General features: G+C 37.2%; 1 non-coding gene across 1 annotated transcript; it reads left to right on the plus strand.

The window, feature by feature from the left end:
- Nucleotides 1–4,198: 4,198 nt before the first annotated feature.
- LOC148564191 (small nucleolar RNA R71) lies at nt 4,199–4,306 on the plus strand. Its single transcript, XR_015885465.1, has one exon. It is a non-coding gene; the product is annotated as a small nucleolar RNA R71 (small nucleolar RNA).
- Nucleotides 4,307–15,739: the final 11,433 nt, after the last annotated feature.

Consider the following 15,739-nt stretch of genomic DNA (forward strand, 5'->3'; position numbering starts at 1 on the left):
CACTTGGTGTGTGCTTGGGCTGAGCTTTAGCTTTTCACGTGCAGAGGCTCTTTCTGGAGTTGAACGCCAGGTTGTAACGTATTTCTGGCGTTCAACTCTGGTTCGTGACGTGTTTTTGGCGTTTAACTCCAGACAGCAGCATAGAACTGGCGTTCAACGCCCTTTTACGTCATCTAAACTCGGCCAAAGTATGGACTATTATATATTGCTGGAAAGCCCTGGATGTCTACTTTTCAACGCAATTGGAAGCACGCCATTTTGAGTTCTGTAGCTCTAGAAAATCCTCTTTGAGTGCAGGGAGGTCAGAATCCAACAGCATCAGCAGTCCTTCTTCAAGCTCTGAATCTGATTTTTGCTCAAGTCCCTCAATTTCAGCCAGAAAATACCTGAAATCATAGAAAAACACACAAACTCATAGTAAAGTCCAGAAATGTGAATTTAACATAAAAACTAATGAAAACATCCCTAAAAGTAACTAGATTCTACTAAAAACATACTAAAAACAATGCCAAAAAGCGTATAAATTATCCGCTCATCACAACACCAAACTTAAATTGTTGCTTGTCCCCAAGCAACTGAAAATCAAATAGGATAAAAAGAAGAGAATATACTATAAATTCCAAACTATCAATGAAACATAGCTCCAATCAGATGAGCGGGACTTGTAGCTTTTTGCCTCTTGAATAGTTTTAGCATCTCACTTTATCCATTGAAGTTCAGAATGATTGGCATCTATAGGAACTCAGAGTTCAGATAGTGTTATTGATTCTCCTAGTTTAGTATGATGATTCTTGAACACAGCTATTTTATGAGTCTTGGCCGTGGCCCTAAGCACTTTGTTTTCCAATATTACCACCGGATACATAAATGCCACAGACACATAACTAGGTGAACCTTTTCAGATTGTGACTCAACTTTGCTAAAGTCCCCAATTAGAGGTGTCCAGGGTTCTTAAGCACACTCTTCTTTTGCTTTGGACCTTGACTTTAACCGCTCAGTCTCAAGTTTTCACTTGACACCTACACGCCACAAGCACATGGTTAGGGACAGCTTGGTTTAGCCGCTTAGGCTAGGATTTTATTCCTTTAGGCCCTCCTATCCACTGATGCTCAAAGCCTTGGGATTCTTTTTATTTACCCTTGCCTTTTGGTTTTAAGGGTTATTGGCTTTTTGCTCTTGCCTCTTGGTTTTAAGAGCTTTTGGCTTTTTCTTCTTGCTTTCTCTTCTTCTTTTTATTTTTTTTTTCTGCAAGCTTTGTTCTTTGCTGCTTTTTCTTGCTTGAAGAATCATTTTTATGATTTTTTAGATTATCAAATAACATGTCTCCTTGTCATCATTCTTTCAAGAGCCAACATATTTAACATTCTTGAACAACAACTTCAAAAGACATATGCACTGTTCAAGCATTCATTCAGAAAACAAGAAGCATTGTCACCACATCAATATAATTAAACTAAGTTCAAGGATTCTTCCCTTTCCCTTTTCTAGAGGATTCTCCGTTCTTGGGTGCCATCAATGGTAATGGAAAAACAAAAAGCTTATGCTTTTACCACACCAAACTTAGAATATTGCTCGCCCTCGAGCAAGAGAAGAAAGAACAGATGAAGAAGAAGAAGAGAATATGGAGGAGAGAGGAGAGGGGTGTATTCGGGCAAGAAGGTGAAGAGAGGGTTGTGTTGTGTGAAAATGAAGAAGAATGGAGGGCTTTATATAGGGAAGGGTGGGGGGGTAAGTTTCGGCCATAAGGGTGGGTTTTGGGTGGGAAAGTGATTTTGAATTTTGAAGGTAGGTGGAGTTTATGAAGTAGGTTTATGGGGAAAAGTGGATGGATGTGATGATAGGGAAGAGAGATTGAGGTGATTGGTGAAGAGTTTTGGGGAAGAGTGTTTATGGGATTGTGTGAAAGAGGGGTGAGAAGAAGTGAGTGGAGGTAGGTGGGGATCCTGTGGGGTCCACATATCCTGAGGTGATCCTGTGGGGTCCATAGATCCTGAGGTGTTCAAGGATTTACAACCTTGAAACAAATTAGGCATGCAAAATGCCCTTGCACACAACTCTGGGCGATCAGTGCCAGATTGGTGCTTGTTCTGGGCATTGAACGCCCATTTGTAGCCCATTTCTAGCGTTGAACGCCAGAACCATGCTTGTTCTGGGCGTTCAGCGCCAGCTCTTCTCCAGGGTGCAATTCTGGTGTTCAAACGCCCAGATGCTGTCCCTTTTGGGCGTTCAGCGCCAGAACCATGCTCTGTTCTGGCGTTGAACGCCAGCCAGATGCTTCTTACTGGCGTTTAAACGCCAGTAAGGTCTTCCTCCAGGGTGTGATTTTTCTTCTGCTGTTTTTGATTCCGTTTTCAATTTTTATATTTATTTTGTGACTCCACATGATCATGAACCTAATAAAACATGAAAGAACAAGAAAAATAAAATTAGATAAATAAAAATTGGGTTGCCTCCCAGCAAGTGCTTCTTTAATGTCAATAGCTTGAGAGTGGGCTCTCATGGAGCCTCACAGATGTTCAGAGCATTGTTGAGACTTCCCAACACCAAACTTAGAGTTTGGATATGGGAGTTCAACACCAAACTTAGAGTTTGGTTGTGGCCTCCCAACACCAAACTTAGAGTTTGACTGTGGGGGCTCTGGTTGACTCTGTTTTGAGAGAAGCTTACTGTGCCTCTTTTCCATGTTTACAGAAGGGAAACCTTGAGTTGTAAACACAAGGGAGTCCTCATTCAATTGAAGGACTAATTCACCTCTGTCAACATCAATCACAGCTCTTGCTGTGGCTAGGAAAGGTCTTCCAAGGATGATGGATTCATCCTCATCCTTCCCAGTATCAAGGATTATGAAATCAGCAGGGATGTAAAGGCCTTCAACCTTTACTAACACGTCCTCTACTTGTCCATAAGCCTGTTTTCTTGAATTGTCTGCCATCTCTAATGAGATTTTAGTAGCTTGCACCTAAAAGATTCCCAGTTTCTCTATTACAGAGAGGGGCATGAGGTTTATCCCTGAACCAAGGTCACACAGAGCCTTTTCAAAGATCATGTTGCCTATGGTACAAGGTATTACGAACTTTCCAGGATCTTGTTTCTTCTGAAGCAATGTCAGTTGATCCAGATCGCTTAGTTCATTGGTGAACAAGGGAGGTTCATCTTCCCAAGTCTCAATACCAAATAATTTGGCATTCAGCTTCATGATTGCACCAAGGTACTTGGTAACTTGCTCTTCAGTAACATCCTCATTCTCTTCAGAAGAGGAATACTCATCAGAGCTCATGAATGGCATAAGGAGGTTTAATGGAATCTCTATGGTCTTTAGATGAGCCTCAGATTCCTTTGGTTCCTCAAAGGGAAACTCCTTATTGATCAGTGGACGTCCCAGGAGGTCTTCCTCACTGGGATTTACGTCCTCCCCTTCCTCTCCAGGTTCGGCCGCGTTGACTATGTCAATGGCCTTGCACTCTCCTTTTGGATTTTCTTCTGTATTGCTTGGGAGAGTACTAGGAGGGATTTCAGTGATCCTTTTACTCAGCTGGCCCACTTGTGCCTCCAAATTTCTAATGGAGGACCTTGTTTCATTCATGAAACTTACAATGGCCTTAGATAGATCAGAGACTAAATTTGCTAAGCTAGATGGATTCTGCTCAGAATTCTCTGTCTGTTGCTGAGTGGATGATGGAAACGGCTTGCTATTGCTAAACCTGTTTCTTCCACCATTATTAAAGCCTTGTTGAGGCTTTTGTTGATCCTTCCATGAGAGATTTGGGTGATTTCTCCATGATGAGTTATAGGTGTTTCCATAAGGTTCACCCAAGTAATTTACCTCTGCTATTGCAGGGTTCTCAGGATCATAAGCTTCTTCTTCAGAAGCTGCCTCTTGAGTACTGTTGGACGCAGCTTGCATTCCATTCAGACTCTGAGAAATCATATTGACTTGCTGAATCAATATTTTGTTCTGAGCCAATATGGCATTCAGAGTATCAATTTCAAGAACTCCCTTCTTCATAGGCGTCCCATTACTCACAGGATTCCTCTCAGAAGTGTATATGAACTGGTTATTAGCAACCATGTCAATGAGTTCTTGAGTTTCTGCGGGCGTTTTCTTTAGGTGAATGGATCCACCTGCAGAGGTATCCAATGACATTTTAGCCAATTCAGATAGACCATCATAGAATATATCCAGGATGGTCCATTCTGAAAGCATGTCAGAAGGACACTTTTTGGTCAGTTCTTTGTATCTCTCCCAAGCTTCATAGAGGGATTCACCTTCTTTCTGTCTGAAGGTTTGAACATCCACTCTAAGCTTACTCAGCTTTTGAGGAGGAAAGAACTTGGCTAGGAAAGCCTTGACCAGCTTATCCCAAGAGTTCAGGCTATCTTTAGGTTGAGAGTCCAACCATATTCTAGCTCTGTCTCTCACAGCAAAAGGGAAAAGCATGAGCCTGTAGACTTCAGGATCTACTCCATTAGTCTTAACAGTATCACATATCTGCAAGAATTCAGTTAAGAACTGAAAAGGAACTTCAGATGGAAGTCCATGAAACTTGCAGTTCTGCTGCATCAGAGAAACTAATTGAGGTTTAAGCTCAAAATTGTTTGCTCCAATGGCAGAAATGGAGATGCTTCTTCCATGTAAATTGGAATTAGGTGCAGTAAAGTCACCAAGCATCCTCCTTGCATTATTATTATTTTCGGCTGCCATCTCCTCTTCTTGTTCGAAAATTTCTGAAAGGTGCTTGCTGGATTGTTGTAATTTAGCTTCTCTTAGTTTCTTCTTCAGAGTCCTTTTAGGTTCTGGATCTGCTTCAACAAGAATGTTCTTGTCCTTGCTCCTGCTCATATGAAAAAGAGGGACAGAAAAATAATAATAGGGATCTTTTTTACCACAGGTATAAAGGTTCCCCTGTGTGAGTAGAAGAAGAAAAGAATGTAATGTAAAGAAAGAAACACAAGGGTAAGGAGAGCAGAGATGTGGCATGAAGAGAGGTGTTAGTAGATGAATAAATAAATAGAAGGAGATGAGGGAGAAGGAGAATTTTCGAAAATTATATTTGAAAAAGAGTTAGTGATTTTCGAAAATAGTTTTTGAAAAAGGTTAGTAATTTTTCGAAAATTAAAATCAAAAATTAAAATAATTAGTTAATTAAAAAGAAATTTAGAAAAAAATAGAGGGAAGATATTTTCGAAAATTAGAGAGAGAGAGAGAGAGTTAGGTAGTTTTGAAAAAGATAAGAAACAAACAAAAAGTTAGTTAGTTAGTTGAAACAAATTTGAAAAGCAATTTTGAAAAGATAAGAAGATAAGAAGTTAGAAAGGATATTTTAAAATCAAATTTTGAAAAACATAAGATTAGGAGATATTTTTGAAAAGATATGATTGAAATTAGTTTTAAAAAAGATTTGATTTTTAAAATCACAATTAATGACTTGATTCACAAGAAATCACAAGATATGATTCTAGAACTCAAAGTTTGAATCTTTCTTAACAAGCAAGTAACAAACTTGAAATTTTTGAATAAAAACATTAATTGATGATGTTATTTTCGAAAATATGATGTAAAATTAAGAAAAATATTTTTGAAAAATATTTTTTTGAAATTTTCGAAAATAGATAAGAAAAATGAAAAAGAATTGATTTTTGAAAAAGATTTTGAAAAAGATAAGATTTTTAAATTGAAAATTTGATTTGACTCATAAAAACAACTAGATTTTAAAAATTTTTTAAAAAGCCAATTCTAATTTTTGAAATTTATGAGTGAAAAAGGGAAAGATATTTTTTTTATTTTTAAATTTTTAATGATGAGAGGGAAAAACATGAAAAATACTCAATGCATGAAAATTTTGGATCAAAACAATGAATGCATGCAAGAATGCTATGAATGTCAAGATGAACACCAAGAACACTTTGAATGTCAAGATGAACATCAAGAACTTATTTTTGAAAAATTTTTAATGCAAAGAAAACATGCAAGACACCAAACTTAAAAATTTTTCATGTTTAGACTCTATGGATGCAAAAATGCACATGTAAAACAATAAAAGATGCAAAACAAGAAAAAAATCAAGATCAAACAAGAAGACTTACCAAGAACAACTTGAAGATCATGAAGAACACTATGAATGCATGAATTTTCGAAAAATGCAAGATGAATATGCAAATGACACCAAACTTACAATTTGACTCAAGACTCAAACAAGAAACACAAAATATTTTTGATTTTTATGATTTTGTGAATTTTTTTTGGATTTTTCAAAAATTATTTGAAAAAGAAAAATAAGGATTCCAAAATTTTTAATATGAATTCCAGGAATCTTGTACTCTTTAGTCTAAAGCTCCAATCTGAGGGTTTGACATGGCTTAATAGCCAGTCAAGCTTTAGCATGTATTGATACTTTCCATGTATAGAGCAACTAAGTATGTGAGGATCAACAAGCTCTTGTCATGATAAGTTGAAACCCCAGTCCAAAAGATTAGACATGGCTTACAGCCAGCCAGGATTCAACAAATCATCATGAAACACTAGAATTCATCCTTAAAAATTCTGAAGAAAAATATATTTTTGAAAAGATTTATTTATTTTTTTTTGAAAACAGATGAGAAATTTTTGAAAGGTTTTTGAAAAATTTTTGAAAATAAAACAAAAAGAAAATTACCCAATCTGAGCAACAAGATGAACCGTCAGTTGTTCAAACTCGAACAATCCCCGGCAACGGCGCCAAAAACTTGGTGCACGAAATTGTGATCTCAGGCAACGGCACTAAAAACTCTGTACGCACGTCTTAATAAATTATTTTTCATTCACAACTTCGATACAACTAACCAGCAAGTGCACTGGGTCGTCCAAGTAATAAACCTTACGTGAGTAAGGGTCGATCCCACGGAGATTGTTGGTATAAAGCAAGCTATGGTCACCTTGTAAATCTCAGTCAGGCGGATAATAATTGATTATGGAGTTTTCGAAATTAATACTAATTGAACAGAAAATAAAGATAGAAATACTTATGTAATTCATTGGTGAGAATTTCAGATAAAGGTATAGAGATGCTTTCGTCACTCTGAACTTCTGCTTTCCTGCTGTCTTCATCCAATCAGTCCTACTCCTTTCCATGGCTGGCTTTATGTAAGGACATCACCATTGTCACTGGCTACTTTTCATCCTCTCTAGAAAATGGTTCGATGTGCTGTCACTGCATTTCTAATCGTCTGGAGGCATCACCGTGGTCAATGGCTGCATCCTATCCTCTTGTGAAAATGGTCCAAATGCTCTGTCATAGCACGGCTAATCATCTGAGGTTCTCGATTATACCGGAATAGGATTCACCCTCCTTTTGCGTCTGTCACTACGCCCAGCACTCGCGAGTTTGAAGTTCGTCACAGTCATTCAATCCCAGAATATCCTACTCGGAATACCACAGACAAGGTTTAGACTTTCCGGATTCTCATGAATGCCGCCATCAATCTAGCTTACACCACGAAGATTCTGATTAAGAGATCCAAGAGATACTCATTCAATCGAAGGTGGAACGGAAGTGGTTGTCAGTCACGCATTCATAGGGAATGATGATGATTGTCACGTTCATCACATTCAGGTTGAAGTGCGAATAAATATCTTAGAAGCGGAATAAGTTGAATTGAATAGAGAAACAGTAGTACTTTGCATTAATTCATGAGAAACAGCAGAGCTCCACACCTTAATCTATGGAGTGCAGAAACTCTACCGTTTGAAAATACATAAGTGAAAGGTTCAGGCATGGCTGAATGGCCAGCCCTCATGTTCTAAGAACCAAACGTCCCAAGATGATCAAAAGATGAAAATACAACAGTAAAACGTCCTATTTATACTAAACTAGTTACTAGGGTTTACAGAGATAAGTAATTGATGCATAAATCCACTTCCGGGGCCCACTTGGTGTGTGCTTGGGCTGAGCTTTAGCTTTCCACGTGCAGAGGCTCTTTCTAGAGTTGAACACCAGGTTGTAACGTATTTCTGGCGTTCAACTCTGGTTCGTGACGTGTTTCTGGCATTTAACTCCAGACAGCAGCGTAGAACTGGCGTTCAACGCCCTTTTACGTCATCTAAACTCGGCCAAAGTATGGACTATTATATATTGCTGGAAATCCCTGGATGTCTACTTTCCAACGCAATTGGAAGCATGCCATTTTGAGTTTTGTAGCTCCAGAAAATCCACTTTGAGTGTAGGGAGGTCAGAATCCAACAACATCAGCAATCCTTCTTCAACCTCTGAATCTGATTTTTGCTCAAGTCCCTCAATTTCAGTCAGAAAATACCTGAAATCACAGAAAAATACACAAACTCATAGTAAAGTCCAGAAATGTGAATTTAGCATAAAAACTAAATAAAACATCCCTAAAAGTGACTAGATTCTACTAAAAACATACTAAAAACAATGCCAAAAAGCGTATAAATTATCCGCTCATCATTAAGTAATTGGTAACTCATGAGTTATCAAACTCAACGTGATTGATAATTGTTGTCTTTGCTAATTGAATTGAACTTCAATATTTCCAGCCCTTTCTTAGGAATTGACTGGGACCTGAGGACCAAACTAATTGATCCACTTGACCTTCCTTTGCTTTAGTAAAGGCTAACTAAGTGGGATTAAAACTCAATTCTCATCACCATTGATAAGGATAACTAGGATAAGACTTCCAATTTCTCATACCTTGCCAAGAGTTTATTTTATAGTTATTTATTTATTTTATTTGTCATTTAAATTACTTGTTCTTTACTTTCAAAACCCCCAATTTACAAAACTCATAACTAATAATAAGAACATACCTCCCTGCATTTCCTTGAGAAGACGACTCGAGGTTTAAATACTTCAGCTATCAATTTAAAAGGAGTTTGTTACTTGTGACAACCAAAACGTTTGTAAGAAAGGACTTTTGTTGGTTTAGAACCTATACTTGCAACGGGAATTTATTCTGAATTCTAGACCACGCAAAAGTTTGTCTCTTCAGTAGTCAGGAAGCCCTTTCATCGAATGGCATCTGAGGCGTCAGTGAGGTACATTATGCTTCTGAAGTTGCTGAGATGATGGCTTAGGTCCGATGTGCCATCGTATAAGATCATATCAGGAGCTTTGAAGTCCTTTGGGATTTTATCTTTCATGATTTCATTGGTGAATGGGTCTTGATCTCTGTGGGAGTTGTCATCGCGATTGGATTGAACTGTTTTAACTTTGAGATCAGCCTCGAGCTTTAGGAGCTTGTCTTCCAGCTCTCGGTGTCGTCTAGTTTCTCTCCGGAGGTTCCTCTCGGCTTTGCGCTGGTGTTCGGCTTCTTTTTTGGGTTGTTTAAGACGTTCCTCTTAAGCTTGTAGGGCATCCAGAATTTCTATATTTAGTGAATGCTTATCTCTGTTTGGTTGAGACGTATCTTTTAGTCTGATGTTCGCGTTCTTATGCAGCATTCTATTTTCCAAATCAGAGTAGTGGTCGTTGTCAAGGTTGTCCGCCATGATAATGGAATGACTTCCAGGTTCTCCGGCAAACAGCGCCAATGTTCTGATGGTTACCTAAAACTGAAGGTCGATCTCGGATGAGAACTGCTATGGTGGCCAGAGATGACGTGTCTGACCTGATGTAACTGGCTTTTAGCAGGTATTTTGTGTAAACTTAGAGTATGAGTTATACATGGGTGCTCAAGTGTATTTATTGTAGTGTGGACTGACCTTTCTAGATAAGATAAGTTAGTTATCTTATCTTATCTTTAAGTGAAGTCATCTTATCTCTAAGGGGAACCGCATTTATCTTTCTAGGCTTTAGCTGCCTTTAGATTGGGTTGTGTCCCTTTGTTTGGGCCTGCTTGGGCTTCTTATGACGATTTGGCCGAACTCTTTAAAGAAGAGGTCGGAGGACTTGACCTGAAAAGGTCGGTCGCTTTGTCTTCAGTCAGCGTGGGTCGGATAGCTCGACCCAGGGTATGAACACATACCTTAGCCAATTCCTCTCTAACCCACAAACGCCACAAATTCTCTTCTCCACAAGCCTTAAGGTCTTCACATCAACTCAACCAGCTTGCATCCACCACAACTTTGTTCCAGTTCACCACTTTGACTCTAATTTCATATGAATTTAATCTAACACCACACAATTTCATACATAGCCACAATTTCATTACCTAACCTTATAAAATCAAAAATTCACAAGGGATATAAGTTCCTCAGCTTACCTATGGACATTTGGGATAAAATCCGGTGATTACGCGTTGCTAGAGTTCACCGAAATGATCAAATTTACATAATTCCTCAATACCAAAATCCAAAATTTTCAAAATTGAAAAATTGTCAATTTCTTACCACTTTGTTTAGATGGTTTTGAAGAGAATTCTGAGATAAATGCATGGCCGTTGACGGCTTATCAATTGGAGTTGCAGATTGAAAGTTATGATGGGTTGAATTTGGAAGTGGAGTTGGCTAGGGTTCTTCCCCCCCCCCCCCCCAATCTCTCTTCTTCTCAGCATGAAATAAAGGAAATGAAGGAGAAGAAGGCTGTTTTTGCCTTATATATGTTAGGCTTTGGGCCCAATATAGGCCCAATTTAATTGGTTCGGCCTGTTGGCCTGATTTTGGACTAAAATCCTTAAAATTAGTGTCAAGATTCATATTTTAAATATTAATTACCGAAGTATATATTCTACCAACCTAATAAAAAATTTCACCATCGAAAATATCAATCCCCACAAAAGTAGATGAGAGTAGTTCTCTTTTAACTCAACTCACAGTTTCCCCGACCTTTTGCCAATCTCCACAACGCCTTGTCTCTCGCGCTCCTCCTCCTCATCCTAGTAGTCCTAATGTCTTCACAACACCGCGCTTTCACTGCCGTACTTTGATTCATTTTTTGTTAAGAATTTGATTATTTGCCCCACACCAACTTAAATATCCTTAAACTCTGCATGATCTAACGATAATACCCTACTCGGCAAAATTCAGTTTGGTTCTAAGTTTAACACTATGCTTGACGTTTTCAGTCTTAAATTGTTATTCTTGTCATTAACTAAGAATAAATGCAGTGTTCCAAAATCATATACTACAATTACCTCAACCCTGCTGTTGCGATCGATCTTTATCCTGATTCCTTCCACATGGACTGGGATAGTCCCTAACCAGATGCCCTGGTAACCTACAACGGTAACACAAACCTAGCCCATTCTTGCGCTGCTTATCAGTACAGTAGCACCCATTTCTCTTGAGTTCTGTCCCCTTGGTGCTAAATTTTTGCCTTGATCCTTCTCACGGAATTTCGAACGATCATTCCTTGCCATCACAATCTTTCTCAAGCACTCATCCACTAGTCAGCTCTTGTTAACTAGCTCAGGAAAGCTTTTATTCTACATTAGGACCACAAAGCTCATAATGTCATCTCGGAGTCCACCCTCATATTTGATACATATTTACTCCTCATAGCCTTCTAGAACACCTTGGCAAACTCTCAAAAATTGACATAGCTCCTGAAACTTGTTGATGCTTTCAGCTACAGTCGTTGAGCCTTGCTTCGGTTGCATCAGCTCTAACTCTTTAGCCGCCCTAACCGAGTTCTTCGCTTCCAAGAGATTCCAGAATCCTCAACAAGGTGCCTCTCGACCTACATCTTAAAAATAGTAGAATATGTATGGAATGAGAACCGAGGGTTCTCGGCATAGTAAATGTGCCTACAAAGATAATATATAAGGTCCCAAGAAAGGCAAAGGCATTTCTAGAACTCCGACACTCAAATCAAACTTAAAATTTATTCTAAACCAGAAATCTCGATATTCTATCTAAGGAATTCTAACTCTAATCTAACTATTCACTTCCCGTTTCCTTTAAATCTCACAACCACTATATATAAAACAACCCTCATCACACCTCCACCACATGAGGGGTCTGACGTTAGGATTTTTGCCAGTAAAGAATTTTATAAAAACAGTCGTGTTGTAGATATAGTCTCTAAACCAACAAAAATCCCTTCGTAAAAATGTTTTGGTTGTCACAAGTAACAAACCCCTAAATAAATTGATAACCAAAGTATTCAAACCTTGGGTCGTCTTCTCAAGGAACTGCAGGGAAGTATGTTCTTATTATTGGTTATGGAGATTGTAAATTGGGGTTTTGAGAATGAGGAGGGAATGATTTAATCAACAATTAAAGTAAATGAAGAACAAGTAATTTAAATGGAAAGTAAAATAAATAAATGACTGTAAATAAACTTTTGGCAAGGTATGAGAAATTATAGGTCCTATCCTAGTTATCCTTATCAATGTTGATGAGAATTGAATCTTAATTCCACTTTGTTAAACTTTACTAAGATAAAGGAAGGTCAAGGGATTAATTGGTTTGATCTTCAAATCCTATTTATTTCCTAAGAAAAGATTGGGATTATTGATGTTCAATTTAATTAACAAAGCTAACAATTATCAATCGTGTTTGACTTTGATAACTCCTGAGTTACTGATTTCTTAACCAAGACCAAAAGGAGAAAAGTAAATCTGCTGGAATAAAAATGTCTTCAGATGGGAATAACAATAATGTAAATAAAAGAAAGCAATATTAAACTGAAATACCTCAAATAACATTAATTCAAAAGAGTAATCTGTAACATGGAAGAATTCATAAATCAAATTGCAACATCAAATAATCAACTAAAGTAATGGAATGAATAAAAAGTGAAAAGGAAGCTTAAAGTAAAGGAACATTGAACCTGGGATCGAGAGTCACTCCTAAAACTAAGAGAAATCCTAAATCCTAATCCTAAGAGAGAGGAGAGAACCTCTCTCAAAACTAAATCTAAATCATGAAAACTAACTAAAAGTTGAGACTCTCCCTTAATGGATGCATTCCCCCACTTCATAACCTCTGGTCTATGCCTTCTGGACTTGGATTTGGGCCAAAAAGGGCTTCAGAATTCGTAGTCGTGTCATTCGGAGTTTTCCTTCACGCGATCGCGTCAGTCATGCGGCCGCGTCATATGTGCTCTGTTTAAGGCATGCGGTCGCGTCAGTCATGCGGCCACGTCGCTGCTTCTTCGCGCTGGCATGCGTCGGCGTCGCCCATGGGATCGCGTGGATGCCAGTTTCTCTAAAAACTCCGTTTTGTGCTTTCCTTCCATTTTTTATGTTTCCTTTCCATCCTTTAAGTCATTCCTGCCTTAGAAGATCTGAAACTACTCAACACACTAATCACGGCATCGAATGAAAATAAAGGTAATTAAAATAATTAATTTTAAAGCATAGAAAATATGTTTTTCACATACATCACATAATAAGGAAGGGAAAGTAAAACCATGCAATTAATATGAATAAGTGGGTGAAGGATTGAATAAATCACTCAGATTAAGCACAAAATATATCATAAAATATGGGTTTATTAGGGTCTCTCAGAAAATAAACACATACAAAATAGACAAAGAAAGCACAGGAATAAATAGTAGTTACTACAAACAGATCAGATAGCAATTAACTACAGATAAGCAATTAGGCAAGCCAAAATAGAGGCAAACTCATACAAAACATTCAAATGCATATGAGAAGTGCCTAATCCTACCAGCTATGAGCTTACGTGTTGGTTAAACTGCCAGAACCCAACACACCTGATAGCTAACTCGGATATTGTCTCTAGGTTGTACATCCCCAAGAGAATCATAAACAAAGGAGAGTGCCTTTCCACCTTCTCCTAGAGATATCATGAAGGAATGTGCCTTTCCACATAGAAGGAGTATGCCTTTCTACCTTGCAATCAGAGAAAAATGTGGGAAAAAATAATACGAAGGAGTGTGTCTTTCCACCTTTTCCACATCTATCACGCATTGAGCAAGCAAAACTATGCCACCATTCTTGCTAGGCAATCAATAAACTTTCCATTCACAGTCACAAATCAAACCTCATCATTCTCAATTTTGTCTCATTCATCACTTTTAATATCTCATCATGTTAATCATTCACTTCTCAAATCTCCTTCAATACTAATTCTACCTTCCTTAACATACTTACCCTTACTCTGTAGCCTAAAACCTAGTTATTGGACCTTAAACAGAATTTCAGAGGTTTGGAAAAATCAGAAGAATGGTTGATAGTTCAAGAATTGTGAATTTGTAACAAAACGGTGGTTTCGGAGGGTTACAAGGTTGCTGGGAAGGTCGAACAGTTAAAAACAAGGTTTTAGTAAAAAATAGGGCGTCGTGCGTACGCACGCACCAGACGAACTTCCCTTCGTGTGCATACGCATCATAGTGTATATACGTACAACTTACAAAATCCCCAGGGTGTGCGTACGCATACCCCCTCATGCGTATGCACGTGTCTCATCAGCGCTCTGGTTTGTGCATGTGCACGACAATGTGTGTACGCACGCCACCAGAAATTTTGGTTTTTTGCAAAATTGTGTTTTTAAATCCAAACTTTAAACACGCATAACTTTTTTGTTAAATCGTTTTTAGTTCACTCTTCGAACTTTATAAAACTTCACGGATATAATTTTCATTCAAACTAAGTTTCACAAAATTTGGGGGTTTGGAAGTTGTGTTTTGGCCCACCAAAGTTGGTCAAAAATTATATTTTTACCAAAAACTCAAACCTCAAGTTTTCCAAACATTTCAATTTAACAACCAACCAAATCTTAACCAAATCCATCTCAAGCCTTCTCATGATCGCCAAACACTATTCCATAAATTCTCAATTATTTTGTTACCCAAGGATACCAATATTTCATTATCAACTCAACATCAAAATCATCGTATATATGTGCATAAATAACTATGGCATTAAATTTAACCACTTCACTATGAAATTCAACATCATACTCATTTCATACTTACACATACATTAATCCCAATAAATTCAACCATTCAAACATTCAATACTATCCTAAGATAACTAACCTAAGTTTTCACGTAACATTATAAATTAACTACGAGAAACCAAAATCATACCTTGGCTGATTCCTCCCTAAGCCACAAATGCCACAAATTCTCTTCTCTACAAGCCTCAAGGTCTTCACATCAACTTAACCAGCTTGCATCCGCCACAACTTTGTTCTAATTCACCATTTTGACTCTAATTTCATAAAAATTCAATCTAACACCACACAATTTCATATATTGCCACAATTTTAATACCTATCCTTATAAAAATAAAACATTCACAAGGGATAGAAGTTCCACACCTTACCTATAGACATTTTGGACAAAACTGTAAAGCTCAAAAATAGACTTAAAAATCAAGAAGAAAACTTGAAGAATTTTGGGAATGGGGTTCGGTCCTTTGGTAAAGCTATAATCATGGAAACAAAACTTATATTTGATATTGAAATAGTAATTTAATAAAAACCTGAAGTTAGTTTTATAATTATATACGTTTTAGGGCATTTTGGGTAATAATTAAGAAGTTCATCAATGAAATAGGTATTTTATAAAAGATGCAAGGTTATTTTGGTAATTATATTATATGTAAGAATATTTTAATAAATTATAAAATATTTTAGGGTAAAAAATATAAATATTTTAGAAAGCTCAAAGATACAGAATAATTTATAAAAGATTAATAATAAAATTAAAGTTAATAAGTTTTTAGGTAACGAAAAAAATCATTATTATTGTTATTAATTTATTAAGATTATTATCAATGTATTTATGAAATATATTATATATTAGTATTTTATTTAAAAGATATTATTATCTTTATGATATACTAAAAGGGTATGCAGAGAACTGTCCTAAAAGATTTAGAAAGACAAATCTAA

This window comes from Arachis ipaensis, chromosome B5, assembly GCF_059453495.1.
Source record: "Arachis ipaensis isolate K30076 ecotype BB chromosome B5, ASM5945349v1, whole genome shotgun sequence".
NCBI lineage: Eukaryota > Viridiplantae > Streptophyta > Magnoliopsida > Fabales > Fabaceae > Arachis > Arachis ipaensis.